Raw genomic sequence first — 15,045 nt, forward strand, 5'->3', positions numbered from 1 at the left:
TTTTTATACTATACACTGTATAGCAAAGTCTTACTTTTAATCTGGTAGGATGATCTCTGCTTTCCAGTTGGAATAGTTGTAACTGCTCTAATAGGTCCTTTGGCAATGGTGGAAATGTTCCATGCTCTGCACTCTTCAATATGGCAACCACTTGCCAGATGTGACTTAACAGCACTAGAAATGTGGCTGTTGCAGCTGAGGAACTAAATTTATAATTTCAGTTAATTACAGTTTCCATTTAGATCGCCACAAATGGCTACTGGCTACTGGATTGGCCGACGCATGTTTAGAACATTTATCTTCAGTGTAAATACACCAGTATGTTTCCATTTTAAATCTGCCACCTTGATATTTGTTTTATTTCCCTTTTTTTTCTTCTTTCTCTCTTCTTTTCTATATTGGAGTTAATTGAGTGTTGTTTAGTAGTCTGTTCTCCCTCCACTGTTGGCTTACTAGCTATTCCTGTTTTTTTTTTTCTATAGTGGTTTGCTTTGGAATTTATAATACAGTATATATATATCTTTAACGTATCACAGCCTACTTTAAAATAATATGAAACCATCCCACATATATTGTATAAACTTGATTGCAGTTACTTTTGTTTTCCCTCCTAGTCCTCTTTGTAATATTTTCACACATTCACTGCTAAATGTGGTAACAACAGATTATTATTAACAGCACATTCTATTGATTTTGTTTTTGTAACCCATTGTCTTTTATAATAAAAGTAAATGTCTTTAAATTTACCTTCTGCTTTACCATTTGGCATTCTTCAGTTCTTTATTTAGATCCAAATTTCCTTTTATTGGCACTTTTGACCTGAATAACATTTTAACATTCCTTGTAGTGCACATCTGGTTGGAATAAATTCTCTCAGCTAAATCTTTATTCTGCTCTATTTTTGAAATACATTTTCATTGAGTATGAAATGCCGCCTGAAAGTTTCTGTTTCTTTCAGCACTTTAAAGGTGCCATTCAATGAATTCCTTATAGTATTTTGTTCTTCAGTTGTCCTCTGTCCTCTTTTGAGATTTCTAACTAAGGACTGTTTTTTGGCAATTTGAGTGTACTGTGCCTTGGGATTTTTTGTTTATTTTTAATATACTGCTTGTGACTTGTTGAAATTCTTGGTTCTTGAAGTTTCAAAAAATGTAGATGCTTAGGTCATTATTTTCTAAGATTCCTTTTGAATGATTGCATTGCCTCCCTCCTTCTCCTTCTATCCAAATGTGTGCAGTGTGTGCAATGTGTGCAAATGTGTGTGTGTGTGTGTGCACATGCACCCACGCCCAAGCATATATGCCAGACTGCTTGATATAGCCCTGGCCCTTGGGGCTCTATTCACTTTTTTCAGCCTTTTTCTGTTTCATTTGTTTGGTTTTTCTTCTTTGTGTTCAAGTTCACTGGTCCTTTATTCTGCAGTATCTATACTGCTCATTGCAGGCAGTGGAATGTTCACTCTCAGTGCTCTCTTTTCCATCTTTAGTCATTTCCCCACTGTCTGTTCCCTGCTTTACTCCTTGCATTTCCCTCTTTATCCATGAGGTTGTTTGTAACTGTGCATCAGAGCTTTATAGTCGCTACTTGATGCTTTTCTCTACTAACTCCGTCTCTTCTCTGCCACATCTGGGCCTGTTCCTGCTGGCTCATTTTTCTCATGGTCATAAGTCACATTGTCCTGTTTATTCATTTGTCTAGTAATCTTTAATTGTGCATTATTATTTTTATTATTATTTTATTTTTGTGGTAGTACCGAGGCTTGAGCCCAGGAACTTCCCAGTAAGTTACGTTCCCAGCCTTTTTAAATTTTTATATTTTGAGATAGGATTTCACTAAGTCGAGCTTGAACTTGTGATCCTCTTGCTTCAGCCTTTCAGAATGCTGGGACTATTGGTGTGCATCACGCTGCCTGGCTAATTGTGAACTTTGTATGTTTTCATGGTGGAGTCTGTTATTTTCCTTTAGTGGAGGATTAGACTTTGGTCTAGCAGAAGTGTTTTATTTACTTTTCTCATTGCTGAGACAAAATACACCCATCAAAAGAAGGAAAAGTTATATATTATATTATAGTATTATATATTATTATTGTATACTATATATTACATCATAGCCCACAGTTTGTAGAGGTTTCAGTTCATAGTGGCTGGCTCCAAGGCAGGGTGGCATGACAGAGGATCATGGTAAAAGAAAAACAGTTCATGGCAGGCAGAAGGCAGTAAGGCAGCAAGCAGCAATGTAGTGAAGCAGCAAGCAATGACAGCACCCTTCTCTCTGTCCCTTATATTCTATCCAGGCTACCCACCCTTAGGGAAGTTAGCACTTATACCCAGGGTGGAGCACCCTTAATCCTAGCATTGCACCATGAATCAATCACAGTATCACATCCTTAGTCCTAGCATCACACAGTTTAGATCCAGCCACCTCTGAAAAGTCCCATCCATGACTGCATGAGGCTTTGGGGGAACATGTAGATACAAGTCATAACAGGCAGTTAAGTTACTTACAGGTCACTCTGATCTTTTAAAGGAATGTTTTTAATCTTTCAGTGCCTCACTAGGGTGGCCTTTTCCTCAGCACTAGCTTGGCTCTACTTCCCTTTTGTGGTCACTGCTGGCTGACAGTATTCAGGGAGACTCCTCCATTAATACAGGGTGAGCTCAGGGTTTCCAGTGCTCAGCAGGGAGCCTTGCATGAACTCTGCTAGTGTTGGGGGGAATTGGGAATTATTTCTAGAGTTGTTCTTTCCTTGGCCACATGGGTTTCTCTATTTGGTTGGGTGCCATGCAGATCTCTGCAGCTCTTTGCCTCCTGTCTAGTCCCCAGTACCTGCTGGCTAGTACCTGTGCCTGGCTGTGCTCCAGTATGGATCCTAAACCCTTGAGATTGCTGGGCTTTATTCTTCTTCCTCCTTGATCAGCAGTCTGGAATTGCTTATAGCATAAAGCTGTATGATCTTAGGACTGAGCACATTTTTCTTTTATTCTTTCAGGATTATAATGTGCACTGAGTGTTGGCTAGTGTCAGATAGTTGTTTCTGAAATTTCATCCAGTTTCTAGCCATTTACAGAGGAGGGTAATTCTGGATCCTGTAGCTCCTTTATGGCAGATACATGTTAATTCTATGCAGTGTTATTTCATGAGAACTAGATTTTTTAAAAATCTTCAGTTCTATTTACCATTTACTCTTCAATTCTTGTTCCTGGCATATATCTCTGTAAAAATCAACCCCATGTGGTCACCTTCTGGGTTAGATCTTATTCATTTGCTGACTCTTGGTGACCTGCTATCTTCCTTGGGTTGCCTCTTCTTCATTCCCCCATGGTGAACAACCCTACAGTCACCTTGTCTACAGTAGATGGGATCACCTGGGCATAGGTGTTGGCTGAGAGAAAGAGTGATTGGAACAAATAACTCTTTAGTTTCTTTTTGTAGATGAGAAAAAAGACAAGGGTCTGCATGTTTTCTGCATTCCCCTCTGTGTTTGTCTTGTGGGAAAGCTGACATTATCCCAATTTTGTAGGTGAATATAATGAGGCTGTAGGGCTGGGGATTTAGCTCAGTGGCACTGCACCTGCCTTGCAAGCACAAGGTCCTGAGTTTGATCCCTGGTACCACAAAAGAAAGAAAGAAAGAAAGAAAAGAAAATAAAAGAAATTAATAAGGCTGTAAGAGCCCAGATAATGTCCAGAACCCAAAAGTGTGAATGGTCAACTAGATTGGGAATTAGATGTCCCAGACTCTGAAGGCATCCCTTTCAGGTTGGTGGCAGGGGTGGTGGTGGTAGTGGTGAGTGGTTAAGTGTTTAGCAGAGACATGTGACAGGGGTCTCCACCTTGAATACTGCTCTCTGCTGTGTTACATAGCCATGTCCCCATAGAGCCATGGGCTTGTCTTGGAGGCCAAGAGAGCAGATTTGATTTCTTCAGCCGGGGCCTAGCACAGCCACTGGGGATGAGAGCCAGGTGTGTCCTGGCCCCTCCTCACTCTGGCTGTAGCTCTACCTTCCTGACATTCCTGCAGTTGGCAGAAGGGCATGTAGCTCTCCTCTGTGCATCTCCAGCTCCTTTCTAGTAAGGGGGGCAGCAGGCTGGTCAGCTCCATTGGCCCTGCCAGCTCTGCCCACTCACAGGGATTCTACAGCTGCCCTCAGCTTAGCTTTGGTTTGCTACCTGCATGTGTCAGTGCAGTGACAGCTACAGGAAGTGTGCAGAGAGCCACCAATGGTCCAGCAGAGAGAAGTGAGGCCTGTGGTGTCACTTCTGGGCCTTCTAGAGGAAGAGAGCCCTGACAGTTCCTCAAGGCAGGAGTAGACATTTGTGAGAGGAAGCATGTGGCACTGGGGGCGGAGAGTATACTCTAGGGCTTGTCATGAGGGGTGCAACAGGACCTAGTCTGACAAGGCTATGACTGTGGAACTTCACTGTGTGGAAGGTAGGTGCTCTCCCAGCCCCTCAGTCCTTCTGCCCTTCCACAGAAAGTCCTCTTTGTCTCCTCAGAGGTCGGTCATGGATATGAGCCCTGGAGCTGACCTTGACCACCAGGAGACCTCACTGGAGTTGCTGCAGGAACTTTGTCCTGGGGCAAAGTGAGAGTGGAATATGTGGAGACCTGGATGGGGAGCTATAGCTCTTGTACATGTTGGAGGGGTCTCAACTGGAAATGTTGGGCTGCTAGGTAATTTCCCTGCTCTGCAGTATGAAAATGCTGGATCCCAAGGCCCTTGTGTGATTGCTTGTGTCTGCTTCTTGCTCATTTGTATCTGACCTACACCTGCTTCTGGTCACAGCTGTTTGTCAGAGCTTTGTCAACCTGTTCCCTCTCATCATATCAAGCACTACATGATTGCCTGCAAAGATCATCCAGGGTTGGCTGGGGTGCTCTGTGAGTCTGTTGTGTGAGGGAGAGGCTGGCCAGCAACAGTCAGATTTCCTAGAGGGCTCTCAGTGAGGCACAGTGTGGTGGCTATGCTGACTCATGTACCCACACTTTGCTCCCTGGGATTCCCTCATCAGTGAGCCAGTGCCCTGCAGTGTTGGGCCTCATGCAGGTGGTTGAGGAGTGGCTGTGAGAAAAGCACTTTGCCTACATGGAGCCCTCCCCCTCCCAGGAGACTGTTTATTCAAGGCAGCTCTGTTTGCTCCTCCTCTAGCTCTGAGTCCAGTCCTTGGAAAGCCATCACATAGTCAGCACCTAGGCAGCATGGACCTTGGAGCCTGTACTTTGGTGGCTGTGCTAGCTAGCCTTAACCTGCATGGCAAGGGCAGGGGTGGCCCCACACCATTGGACTGTTGATTTGCTTCTTTAGAAGTTCAGAGCTCAGTGCTCCTCTATTCCAGGTGGCATGACCTTGGGCAGGTGGCATGAACTTGGAAGATGGCCTGCCTTCTGCCCTCAGCTTCTCCATCTGTAAATAGGCAGGTTGTATGCTCGCTCATGCTGGAAGGTGTTGCCTTTAGTGTCCACTGGAGCCTCCAGTCCATGGGCACAGCTTCTTGTCCTGCCATCCTTCTTATTGTCACTGCTGTCATCCTGAAAGCTGGGCTTTCTTTTGATGCTATCTTTTTTGATGTTATCTTTTAGTTGTTTGTTTGTTTTTGGTACCGGGAATCGAACTTGGGTCTTTGAGCTTGAGAGGCAGGTGGCAGAACCACTGAGCTAAATCCCCAGCCCTGGTGATGTCATCTTAGTAGTCCCAGAACTCATTACCCACCTTGGGGTAGTGGGTACTGGGTAGTCAGATGCCATTTCCCAGGTCAGAGCGATGAACTGAGCTGGCCCCCTTCTGGAGCCAGCCTGGATGACCACTCTCTCATCCTTTACTGTGAGTGTGGCAGCTGGACCTGGAGGTCTGGAAGCCTGTAAACCCGAAAGGCCCAGGGAGTCCCAGTGCATCACACAGGGAATCTGTGTGTCTCTGACCCTGTCCAGTCCACTTTGTGAGAGCTGGGCTTGGGCTCTGTGTCCTGGAGAGAGATCATGTGCCAGACCCAGACAGGTGACAGTTTGCTGTGTGCTAGGCTACTTTGGGCAGGCTCAGAGAGCACAAGGGTTTGGAGGGGTTCCTCGCACCTTAATTCTCCTACCCCCTACTCCCTTGGTGGAACTCACACCATGTTCTTTTACATTATGGAAAATTATAAACACAGGGAAAAATTGGAAAGATTGGCACAGTGACCACCCACATACCTGCCCCCTAGATTCCCCTGACCTTCCCCCCTGTTGACCTCACATATCTGGCTACCATCTATACTTAAGACTCAGCTAGACCCCTCACTCCTTACTTCTGTGTACTGCCTTGCACTTCTCTTCCAGGTAAAATTTATTCACAATGAGCTGCAGAGATCCTGAGTGCCATCCTAAATTCCTGCCCCTGTGTCACTCATAGCCCTGCTGAGACACAGAGCATGGCCTCATCCTGAGAAATCCCCCTCCCCTGCCCTAGCCTAGTACAAAGACACTGTGGGTTTCTTTTGTTTGTTGGAGAAGTGTACTCTGGTGTCTGGCGTGATGTGCCTGAGATTCACAGTGCTGCATGTAAGGAGCTCTGTTGTGTGTGGGATGTGTGTGCCCATCCATCTTCTTGTGTCCCCTGGGTATTGTGGCATGCATGTGCCTGTCCATCCTCCCATGCCTGCTGGACATTATTGCCCATATGGCACGTGTGCCTGTCTGTCCTCCCATCTTCCCTGGACATTGTTGTGTTTGTGGCACTTGTGCTCATCCATCCTCCCACGTCAGCTGAACACTGATGCATGTGGCACATATACCTGCCTGTCCTCCTGCCTCTGCTGGACATTATCACCACATGGCCCAGTGCCTGTCCATCTTCCTACATCTTCTGAACACCATTCCCCATGTGGTACATGTGCCTGTCCATCCTCCCACATCCTCTGGCCACTTATGCTCTTTCCAGGTTTTGAGTCATTGGAATAAAGCTGCTGTGAACCTTCTCATGCAGGGTGCTCGTGACCCATGTTTTTTTTCCTCTCTGTAGAGGCCCAGGGTAGGTTTACTGCCATAGGTTGGGCAGGTATTCTGCTGTCCATGGTTTGCAGATTTTCACTGTAGTGGCCATGTTATTCCATACACATCCAAGTAGCATCAGAGCATCCTGGGAACTGCATCCTCAGCCAGAATTTGGGGTGTCCCCATGTTTTCTCTATGGTTTTGTTAAGTTGAGGTAAAATTTGTGTGATAGGAATTTCATCATTTTAACCATCTTAAAGTGAACTTGCCATTCAGTAGTTTTTAGTATATTTGTAGGGTTGTGAAATCTTTACCACCTTTCAACTCTAGGATATTTTCATCACTCCAAAAAGAAACCCCAGGCCTTCTAACAATCACCCTATTCCTACCTGTGATCTGTCTCCGGGGACCTGTTGTTTCTGGATATGTGGCTTCTGTCACATATCTGGGACACATCTGCATCAGCCGTCTGTCACTACTTCTGTCCTTGTCACTGGCACTGTTCTGCCTTGTGGCCCGATGGGTCTCACTTCTGCTGAGACTTCTGTGAGTGTGTGGGCCTCTCACCTTCTCACCAAGCAGTAATGTTGCTCTCAGCATTAGTTTTTATGGCACAGAAGTCCTTGTGTCTCTTGGTGTGTGTATGTAGGGTGGGATTGTTGGGAGCATAGTGCTGTGGTATCCCTTCTTGTGAGGAGCTTGAGTGTAGGAGGGCAGGCAGGGACAGATGTCCAACCCCACCTCTCTGCCTGACCTTGTAGAGGCTGAACTGGAGGGCAGGGGCTAGGCATGGGGCAGCTGTGTATATGAGGGTCCTTTGAGAGCCTCCAGAGTGATTGGAGGTGCTGATTTCACAGGTCACACAACCAGCTTGTGTTCCCCCTAATTTTATCTGCTTCCAGCCACCCAGGTTGATGGTTGTGACTTCTGGAGCTGTGCCAGCAGACATGAGCCAACATCTCCTGAATCAACTCCCATGGTGAGTCTGCTGCCTGCCTCTCCCTCCTGGTTGCCTGGCCACTAAGGTGATGTGGGATGGCCTTTTCCTGTCCCTGATTTCCTGCAGCCCAGGTCTAGCTTCTGAGACTGGGTCATGGCCACCTCCCAGGATGGAGGCTCAGTCTTGGTGCAGGGTAGAGCCAGGTCCAGAGTGTACTGCTGTGCCCACCTAGCTCCTCTCCTGTCTCCATCCCTGCTCCACTCCCCCTGGTTCCTCCTGCACTCGCTGTGTGAACAGTCAAGTTCTGTGGAGGAAAAGAATGTCTCAGGTTCCCTCAGACCAGCAGAGGTAGGAGAACAGAGGTCACTGAGGCTGAGGCAAGAGCCACACCAGGCATGCCCAGGGGATAGGGGAGAAGCCCTCTGAAGACATGGGTTAGGCCTGATGAACGTGCTCCAGGAAGCTTCTTTGGTGGTTCTTGGGCCTAGGCTTAGCTGAGGGGGATGGTCCTGTTCAGGGTGGGCTCTGGTGAGAAAGGGTAGTTGAGCCAGCTTTGAGCCCGCTGGGTCTTGGTATTCAGGCTGTATAAGTGGTCTGCACTGGCCCTGGCTGGGTGCTCTGTGTCCTGCCTGTGTTGTGGTGGCCAAATATGGAGGGTGTAAGAGTGGTGAGGAGGGGCCTCTGTTCCTTAAGCCTTTTCCTGCTTCTTTTGGGCAGTAACCTCCTTGGAAAGGAGCCTCCAGTCTCTGTGACACAGAGTGACACACAGGAGCTTTGAGATAAACTCCAAGTTGTGCCTACTGTGTCTCAGGACCTGCATGTTGCCACATGCAGCTTATACATGCAGCCTGTTTGTGCATGCACATACATGCCTGCACCTGCCAGTAAACTTGGAGCTTAGGTGCAACAGTGGTGCCTGCAGAGACACACACATGTATATGCTAAGGTGGTAGTGTGGGCATCAGCACACACATGCTTTGCCCCCCAACATGAGCAGATGTGTCTGCCACATGCCAGGCTCACTGACAGCCCTGCATGTGTGTGAATGCACCTGTGGACACACAGGCTGAGTTGGAGCAGGGATTTGTGGTTTTGATTCACCCCTATGAAGAGCAAAATCCACATTGGGGTTCCCCTAGGCCTGCCTTGGGCTGAGTTTGTCCAGGATGAGGTCTAGGCTCTGAGGAAGAGGTGCTTCTGGTGCTGTCTGCTAAGCCAGGCCCCTGGGTATTTGGTGTTCTTGTGGGAAGTCTGTCCCTGTCCTTGGCAGATTGGTCAGGGTTGTGGGCACCCAGACCTTGGCAGGTTGGGGACCATTGCTTTCTCAGATAGACCATGCTGTAGGTGCTGTCTTAGCTGTCCATAGGCCCAGGCTAGTCCTGGCCTGTAGTGACAGATGATGTTATCCCACTTGGCAGAACTGCTCACTGGGCCTAATGCATTGAGATGCCTGTCACTTGGATCTGTCCTCTGACACCTTCACTGTGTGCTATGTGGACTGAACCTCTGAGCAAGGATTAGAGGTGTCTGTCATTGCATCAGGTCTATTCAAAAGTAGCAGAAACTGTTCTTACGGGGGGGGGGGCGCGGTGCACCAGCTGCAGGTGTTATATGCAGTTCTATTTGTGGATTTTCCTTTTAGTTCTTTTAAAAAAATAAAATTATTTTCTGATTGTGAGAGTAACATATACCCATTTTAGGAAATTTCAACTTTCAAGGTGTCTAAGGAACCACTGTTGACGTGTGGTGTCTCTTTGGCAGCCTTTTCTCAAATCCATACACGTTCTGTAGAATCATATTCAAGGGAATGCCATTCTGGAACCTGCTCGGGTGTGATGTGCATAGCCCTTATCAGATGCCTGTTGAAGACATGCTTTCAGTGGGGGTGCTAAGGACGCTGTTGAATTCACATGATTTAAGTGATGAAATTGAGCTGATTCATTCTGCTCTTTGCATTTTTTCAGGGTTATGAATAGTTTCCAGCGATGTGTTTAATTTTTGTGTTACTACCTATTTGCTGGCCTTGGCCACTGGAGATCGGGGAGATGGTCCTCACATCTGGGTCCTGGGCTGCTGGTTGGTTTAGCTGAAGGACAGCATCCCCAGTGAAGAGCTTCAGAGAAGAGAGTGCTCTCCACATATAGCAGAGAGACCTCCTAGTCAAAAGGCCTGGCCTACACTATCTGTAGGGCACAGCTCTGGTATGAGGACTGAGGGCTCCACTGCATTTGCCCCCTTCCCTTCTTGCTCATCTCTAACCAGGAGGCAGTCCTAGTTGGCTTGTTACAGTCTTCCGGGGCCTTCCATGACCCTATCTAATATGTGCATATGTCATGGACTAATATGTCATGGACTGTTAATGTTTTAAAAATAACTTTGAGACTAAGATGGGATTGCCAACTCTTTATTTTCTCCAGTTGACGTGGAGAAAACAAGAAAACAAAAAAGCTGGCAGCTTTTTATTTGGTCAGGTAATGACATTTAAAAAATCCACATCACTAGTGTCCCTTATTGCCGTCATTCATGAAGAAAATGGTATTTCAGTGCTGCTTTGGGAGGAGGGATTTGAGCTCAGGGGAAAGCATGAGCTTCTGCCTTGAGTACAGTCAGCTTCATTTGGGCCTCATGGTGGAGCCTGTTCTCATCTTGCATGACATTGTCAGCCCCAAGTGGCCCTGCCCTGGGCCTCCCCGTCACAGGCTTCTAGAATAGAGCATGTTGGCTGTGTAGGTGACTCCTTGGATCAGTGGTAGAAGAGACCCTGGTCTGGTTCTGGGAAGCCCAGTGTTAGCCCAGGGTGCTGTAGGAGCTCCATACTGAATGAATGAACAGTAGCTTGAGTGGGTAGGGTCTCAGCAAGTGCATCCTCAGCTTTGTTGTGACTGTCACTGGGAAGGTGCTTCTGCCTAGGTCCATAGCTCCAGCACCAAGAGGGTCCATGCTTGGCTCTGGGTTTGCCTCAGGGCCAGCAGGAAGGCTTCCTCTGGCAGTGCAGAGGGTGCCTCTGGGCCAGGCCTTGTGCTCAGTGGTCTCAGTGCCTTGGCATGGATGGGAGACTCACATGCAGGGCTGAATCCTGAGGAAAAGTCACAGCCTCTCCTGGATAGCAGTTACTGCCTCTCACAGCACTGTTGGGCCCCCAGTGTGGGGAGGTGCAACAGCCTGGCTGTGGTTGGGTGAGCCTTGCCTTGGTAGCCTCTGCATCTAGCATTTGGCTGCCCTAAGTGGGGACCATTACTCTTCCACCTTCATCTCCATGGAATTGCTGTTGTGGAACAGTGGCAGCAACAAAACTGAGAGTGTGCTTCTGGGATCCTAAAGGTGAACACTGAAGTGGGTGCCAGGCAGGCAGCTCCATGCAGTCTTAGCATTGCTTCACATACCCACTGTCGGGAGCAATTCTACTTAATTTTGGCGAAAAATCATTTCACAATTACAATTATGATTAGGGCCTAGTTTTCCTGCCTACAGGCCAGCAATGGCATGTCGAGACATAACTCCATTTTGGCTTCCAGCCACAGCTAAAACCTCAGTTGTCCAGTGATGCTGTGATGCTCCAGGACAAGATTACACCAGCTGAAGACATCCTGGGAGGAACAAAATCTTCATGTGCATGGTTCCTCATTGCTGTAGGATTTTTGCCTCAGCTGCCGCTGCTGCCCTCTGAGTCACCTTTTACATTTATTACTCTCCTGGTGTACTGAACTCTCTGCCCTGAGTCATCTGTTACATCCTCCTGATTTACTGAATAAAAGTGCTTTCATCTTTGCTCCCCAGAGCAGCGTTGATCAGGCCCAAGGCTCAGCTTCTTCTCTAAGTCTCTCTCTCTCTCTTTTTTTTTTTGGTACCGGGGATTGAACTCAGGACCTTGAGCTTGCGAGGCGGGTGGTGGAACCACTGAGCTAAATCCCCGGCCCATCTAAGTCTCATTTTTTCTATTTTTCTAATAAATTAATTCGCCTTGTGCTGTCATGGCTCACAGGAGAGTAGGACTTACTGCGGAGGTTCTAGTAAATCCCCTTTCCCTATTCGCTACAACCATCCTCCTTCCAGCCTCATTGTGGAGCTTGGCCCTTGCCCCAGCCTGGACTGCTGCCGAGGCTCTTCCTTTCTCCCTGTCTCTGTTCTTGCCAGCTCCTGTCTGTCAGTCTGTCAGTGGCCAGCAGTGTGCTTCCTGATGGTGCCAGTGGGGATATGCCCACTTAGGCACAAGCATGGGCTCAGAGGGGGATCTGTGGAGGACGCATACTGCCTGTTGCTACTGCCCTTTGTTTGCACCTATGTAGAGTACAGGGAGGCCCAAGGAAGCTGGAGACCAGGTCCAAGAGAGTCAGGCTGCAGGCACTTCCTCCCTCCACTAGACCCAGGGCCAGAGGTTCATATAGCAGTGGGTATAGTGACCAGCCTATGAGGGGGCTGAGAAGCTACCAGCAGGTAGGCGGAGGACCAAAAGCGGACATACTGAGGCCAAGCATGGGGGGTTGGGGAGGGCTGTATTTTGGGGCTAAGGAAAATTCCAAAGCTTGCTTCCAGAGGCCAAGCACCACAGGGAAGAAAAGGCCAGGTGTTATCTTAGAGCAGGGAAGGGCAGAACCTGAGGCAGCAGCAGCTACATGGTGCTGCAAGGGTGGCAGGTCTGATCACGGCCCCACCGGTAGGCTGGGCAGCTCAGATTCCTGGCACTCCTGTCTGTGATGGGACAGTAGGTTTTGGCCTTATGCTGACACAGGAGAGGCCTATTCCAGGCTTGGTGTGCAGCAGGCTCTGGGATAGCCATGACTGAGCTGATCCAGCTGGCTTGTGTGGGGGTGTTGTGGTTGTAACAGTGCCTTCAGCCAGCTGGAGTGCTGGGGGCTATCCTGGTGAGGAGAGGCCAGTGCTGATGCTTGCAGGAAGGTTTGCTAATTTGTAAGATGTTTTGTGGAGCTCAGACCCCCAATTCTGGGGTCAAGGCAGCTGAACACTGTGGGAGAGGGGAGCTGAAGAGTTGTATTTGGAGCCCTGATCTTGCCCTCACTGTGGGCCAGGAGGCAGCTACACACACACACACACACACACACACACACACACAAACCTGTATATGGTAAGTGGGCTTGGCCCAAAATTGAGGTGGAAGGTAGGCACTGGTAGGTGCCTGCTAAGTGCTCACAGATGTCAGCTCAGGTGCTTCCCCTTCTTTCTTAGAGCTCTCTCCTACCTATTCCTGCCCTTCTGTGTGCCGTGGACCGGTCCCTGCTCTTGGAGGTGTTCTGTGGGACAGTAGGCTTCAGGACTGGGCATGCGCCCCATTCTTCCCCCTCCCCCTGATCCTGACCACTCACCTCTCCAAGCTTGGCATAGCTTGGTTCATTGTGACCATGAAGTTCTCTGGGCTCCATTCCCTTCCATAGAGAGTAGCTAAATCTGCAGAGGGGTGGAGGAGATGTGATGAACCAGCACCCCACTCCTGGTGTGTGTCAGAGGCCTTGCTTTCCCAGGGCTTCCCAGAATGTCCTTGCAATGGGCAACCTTCTTGGATCTTCTCAGGAGGGCATAGTGATGCCTCCCTCTTGCAGTGAGGAGTATAGAGACCCTGGAGTGAAGATTGGGATGATTCTGCATCTGAGATGGTTGGGGGTGTGGAGTTGGAAGTAACCCCTGAGGGTCTAGCCCACGGGCAGTGATGGAGTCATGTTGGCCAGGCTCTCGGCTCCGCATAAGCAGCATATTCCTTCCCTTGGTCCAAGATTTGCATGTCACATGGGTGCCAGAAGGGATCAGGGATCCTTGGATCAAGATAATCCATTGCCTTGGGCCTCATGCACAGCTTTTTGAGGGCCGTAGTTCCAACAGCCCAGCATGGTGCAGTAGGAGGTCCAATAGAACAGAACTATGGAGCCATGTGGCATCCTATTCCAGGCTTGCTGAGCCTGAGCATGCTGCACATGGGACCTTGCAGGATTTGTTTGAGAACCATGGGGGAAAAGATGCACTCCCAGTTCATTCCTCTCTCATTTGCTACTGGAAGGCTTCCCATGGTGGGGTTAAGCCTGATCACTCAGGTGACCTGTGGGAAGGCTAAAAACTGGCTTCTAGAGCTGCTATGCAGCCCAGAGACCTAAGCAGAGCCAACTGACCAAACACAGGCTCCTCAACTATGTATAAAGAAACTGAAGTCCAGAGGGAGGGACTTTTCTGGAACACAGAAAGAGAGCAGAGCTGGGAAGAAGCATGATGCTTTTTGTCCAAGGCAGGAGTTGGTGTTTGTGTATCCTCTTGGGCTTGGGGGATGCTGTTGAAGTTTGAACATGGAGTACATGGATAGGAATTTTCTGGGGAGAAGAAGTCTTCAAGCAGCCCCAGGGCCAGACCTGACTCAGGACCTTGAAGATAGTGAGTAAAAAATTCCATGAAGTTGGTGGGTCAGGAGTTTAGCAGTTGCATTGGGGAGATCTGTGTTGGTGCCATGATGTTAGGGCTGAAGCTTGGCCCACTTGAAGTCTTGGAGGTGTGGATAGCTGGGGATGGTGCATCTGGAGGCTTCTTCATTCGTATTATTAGCACTTGGGATGGCTCAGGTGCTGAGCTCTCCTGGGTTACCACCTGGAGCTGCCGGGTTGGCTCAGGTGCTAGGCTCTGCTGGTCCTCCATCTGGAGCAGCTGGGACAGCTCAGATTCTAGGCTCTGATAGGCTGCTACCTGAAGCAGTTGCATGATGTCTTTGGAGAGCTTGGGTTCCTGCCAGCATGGCTGCCACATGGCTGCCTTTTTGCCTGTCAGTTCAGGGTCGCTGTGAGTTTTCCAGCAAACAAAGTGGATGCAGTGTTGCCTTTATGGTCCCGCTCAGAAGTTGCACAGTGTAATTCTGTCATTCTCTGTTGGCCAAAGCCTATCCAGGTTCAAGGAGAAAGGCATGGATACCACCTCTTAGGGAGAGAGGTGTCAAGAAAATTTTGTGGCTGTCTTTCAAATGGCCACAGGCTTCACATGTGTTTGAGGAATCACAATAGGTGACTGGCACCCATTGAGTGTCCTGGCAGGGGGATAGGCAGGTGCAAGGGAAAAGGAGATGATACCATGAGTTAGACTTGGCCCAGACCATGAAGGGCCTGGAGGCTGTGGTAGGTTGTTTGGTTTGATTTCCAGAGCAGTAAAAGGCA

General features: G+C 48.5%; 1 long non-coding RNA gene across 12 annotated transcripts in view; it reads left to right on the plus strand.

Moving 5' to 3' along the window:
- LOC110347314 (uncharacterized) overlaps positions 1-15,045 on the plus strand; it is a 376,012-nt gene that overhangs the window by 57,767 nt on the left and 303,200 nt on the right. For 9 of the 12 annotated variants that reach the window (XR_015441094.1, XR_015441090.1, XR_015441098.1 and 6 more), the window contains exon 4: positions 7,869-7,945. The exons of the other annotated variants lie outside the window; for them this stretch is intronic. This is a non-coding gene — a long non-coding RNA (uncharacterized LOC110347314). The remainder of the gene's footprint in view (positions 1-7,868; positions 7,946-15,045) is intronic. 12 annotated transcript variants of the gene reach the window in all.

This window comes from Heterocephalus glaber, unplaced genomic scaffold (assembly GCF_053883595.1).
Source record: "Heterocephalus glaber isolate CG9 unplaced genomic scaffold, H.glaber_assembly_v1.0 deba00000281, whole genome shotgun sequence".
Classification (NCBI taxonomy): Eukaryota; Metazoa; Chordata; class Mammalia; order Rodentia; family Bathyergidae; genus Heterocephalus; species Heterocephalus glaber.